Raw genomic sequence first — 4,093 nt, forward strand, 5'->3', positions numbered from 1 at the left:
TATGCATATTTACTCCTGCGTGATTTAAAGTAGTATATGTAACCGTTAGCTTGTTTAAATAAACTTTGTTAAATCATTTGAATTAAGTTTGCCTGGTTTGTTTCAATTCTGAGTCACTGAGAGTGCAGATTTTACCTCATAAGCTCTACGGTTGATTTTATTATTAAAAGAAATCTAAAATTGTCCAAAAACACGAAGATAATTATTTTCTTTGTGGCCACAGAAAAGAGTTATCTATCGGTGTTAAAGACGCTAGATTCTGTTCAAAAATGATACATTCTGTTCGCTGGACGGACAGTCTGCATAATAAATGAAAATTTTTCAACTTCCACCTCAAATTTCCCCAAATTGAACATAGTCTACCCGTCTATACCAGTGATTATTACGAGTAATTGTGTAATCGCTGATATAAGCCGAGGTTTTAACCTATTCCCTATTTTGAATAATTTAATTTATGTAAGCAACATATGCATATTCACATTGATGAATATTACCGCTGATTTGAGCTAATTAATCCCTAACATAAAGTCATTGTTGTTACAACACTGTAAAACCCGCCTAACACGCCTTCATTGGACATGTCACACAATAACAAAGGTAATGTTACACCAGCAAGAGGGAGATGGATGAAATAAATCGCTATACAAATATATCAGAAGCTGTCATTTAGTATTTATTTACAAACTTGGACACCACACGCGGCTATTGACTGACCATGTACAGGTTATAACTTAGGCTACTTGCATTTTTCATTCGGTTATGTCTCGCGGTCTTGCTGTTTTTTGCCCCCAATTTTTTTTTTTTGGAACAATTAAATTTTGGGCTAAAAGTGTGTTGTAACCAAGCGGCAACATTCTAATCTGAAAAATGAAGCCTACCCGGAAGTGCGAAAAACTGCAATACATCGAAAATCCGCTAGGGGCAGGTCCCAAAAGGGAGCAAATGTCCAGAGACCCCATTACGGTGCATCAAATTTGAATGGGAAATTTTAATTTCAAAATATCAATTTGGCTGGCATTGCATTTTGTTCCAATTTACATAAAAATGACTTTTGCAAAGTTCCCTTTCAAGGGAACTCGCGTTGCGTCGAGTTTGACGCTATGGGAACGCTTTGCGTGATGACGTCTTGAAGCACATGTAAAATCAGTCCAATGGTGTGGCGGAACGTCAGAGGCGGGTGACGTCACGTACCAGGAAGCTATAAAAGCCGGCCCGAAACAGAAAACGAAAGCTTTCTGAGTCTTCAGTTGCGCTCTGTGTGAAATCTGTCTGTATAGTTGTCTGTCTATATCATATATATATATATTCAGTATGGCGAGCGAGCAGCAGTTTAGAGTGTGTGTCCATCCCTGCCCGCGTTATTTAACGGGAGGTGACACACACACTCTTTGTGTTGTTTGTTTGGGAGAGGAGCATGCCCAGTCAGCACTCGAGGGTGGTGACTGTGTGCATTGCTGTGCGCTTCCATTGCGTACGCTCCGATCCCGCTTGGCTCGGTTCAATCCCGACCACGCTCCCCAGGGCTCGGGTCCCGCCGCTGCCGAGGCACGGCGTCGATCTCAGACCTGGGGTTCACAGATGGATTTATCAGTGGATGTTGAGACGGGCTCTGCCTTATCTCAGCATCCGTCTGATAGATCCAGTGCCTCTTATCAGGGTGTGGAAGCACGCGCTGCGGTTTCTTCCCCCCCGATAGAGGTACCAGTACTGCAACTATCCAGCTCTGAGGAGTTGGATGTTGTGAGTATTGTAGCTGAGTCTGAGGATTCGCCACCTCAGTCTCATGCGTTTGAGGAACTGCTCGATGTCATTACTAGAGCTGTTGACAGACTGTCTATTGAGTGGCCAGAAGATAGGCAGGACGTTCGTTCGAAAAGTAAGCTCGACGAACGCTTCCTGCCATCTCGTGCGCAGCCCCAGCGCAGGAGCCTGCCGTTTTTCCCCGATCTCCACACCGAGGTGTCGAGATCGTGGGCGAAACCAGTGTCATATCGAGTGTATACTGCACAAACATCACACTATTCATCCATTCACAATTATAAAGAGCATGGTTATGGGGAGATGCCGAAGGTGGAAGAGACGCTCGCGAGCTATCTCTCTCCAGCAACGGCATTTTCTCTGAAGGCTCCTGCACTTCCATCCAAGCCAGTAAAAGTTACTTCTTCCCTGGTTCATAAAGCTTATGCCGCCGCCGGTCAAGCTGCAGCGTGTTTACATACAATGTCCATAATGCAGGCTTACCAGGCTGAGTTATTGGGTGATTTTGAGGAGGGCGGGGGTATTAGTGCTGATACGGTGTCTGAACTGCGTAGAGCCACGGATTTGTCTCTCAGGGCCACCAAGGAGACGGCTAAATCCATCGGCCGCTCTATGGCAGCCCTGGTGGCCACTGAGAGGCATCTGTGGCTTAACTTAAGTGACATAAAGGACAAAGAAAAACATGTTCTTTTAGATGCACCAGTATCTACGCAAGGGTTATTTGGAGACGCAGTTAATAGTGCTGTAGCGAAGTCACAAGAAGCTTCAAAACAGGCAGCTGCACTTCAGAAACTTCTCCCCCGCCGTTCTTTCTATGAGGCTGCTGAGCGGGAGCAGCCTCACTCCTCTAAAAAGAGCGTTGTGCACCGCGCCACTCAGAAACAGAGCGTTTCCTCCCGTGCTCCCCCACAAAAATCTCGGGGACACGGAGGGCGCTCTCAAACCCAGCAGTCTTCGAGGGGTAAAACGGATCTGCGGACCGTTATTACCGCCAAGAAGGCTGCTGGGAAAAAGTCCTGATGTCTGAGGGCTCAGGACAAATGAGGGTAGTCCCCCCGAAGCAGAGCGGTTAACACCTCTTTTCACGGTGCCCGTCTCTCTTCGGTGCCCTCAGGGGACCGTTCTGCCAACCCTGCCGCCTCCGGCGTTACAGGGCGCAGCGGTCTCCGGCGAGCACATATCTCAAGGTCCACCCGGAAACGTAGTGGCCTCGGGATGCCCGCCCCCTCTGAGGAGGGTGCTAGAGCAGTCTGTTTGGTCGTTCCCTGCCGGTGCGCCGTTACAGGGCGACGAACCGACTGCTCAACAGCAGGAGAAAAATACGGTGCCGTCTCTCTTCGGTGCCCTCAGGGGACCGTTCTGCCAACCCTGCCGCCTCCGGCGTTACAGGGCGCAGCGGTCTCCGGCGAGCACATATCTCAAGGTCCACCCGGAAACGTAGTGGCCTCGGGATGCCCGCCCCCTCTGAGGAGGGTGCTAGAGCAGTCTGTTTGGTCGTTCCCTGCCGGTGCGCCGTTACAGGGCGACGAACCGACTACTCAACAGCAACAAAATCCAGAAACCAGTCTCGAGAGACTGGTACCTCTAGTAGAATCTTTGACAGCGTGGAAGCTACTGTCAAATGTTTCTCGTTGGGTCCTGCAGACCGTGGAAAAAGGGTATTAGATACAATTCTAGTAACGCCCACCGCGGTTTATGGGGGTCCTGCCCACAATGGTGGGCCCCGAGCAGGTTCTGGTTATGGAACAGGAAGTAAACACTCTGTTAGAGAAAGGGGCCATAGAATATGTACCTCCCTCCAACAGGGAAACCGGGTTTTACAGCCGGTACTTCATAGTTCCAAAGTAGGACGGGGGATTGCGTCCCATTTTAGGTCTTCGAGTTGTCATGCAGCTCAAGTTCGAAATGTTAACATTGAGACAATCGTGCCACAGATTAGTCCGAGGACTGGTTTGTCACGATAGACCTCAAGGACGCATATTTCCATCCGTCCGTGTCATTGGAAGTTCCTGAGGTTTGCTTTCGGGGGCAAAGCATACCAATATCGAGTTCTTCCATTCGGCCTGGCTTTATCACCCCGCACTTTCACCAAATGCGTGGATGCAGCTCTGGCGCCTCTGCGCCTCCGGGGTATTCGCATCACGAACTACATCGACGATTGGTTGATTTTAGCTCAGTCGCATTAGATGGCGGTTCAACATCGAGATGTTGTTCTCGCCCATATGAAAGAGTTGGGGTTACGGCTGAACGCCAAGAAGAGTGTGCTTCTCTATTTTAGAGGACCACTTTTTTAGGCGTGGTTTGGGATTCAGTGTCGATGCAGGCGCGCCTGTCA

This window comes from Abramis brama (genome assembly GCF_963993115.1).
Source record: "Abramis brama genome assembly, chromosome: 4".
NCBI classification, from domain to species: domain Eukaryota; kingdom Metazoa; phylum Chordata; class Actinopteri; order Cypriniformes; family Leuciscidae; genus Abramis; species Abramis brama.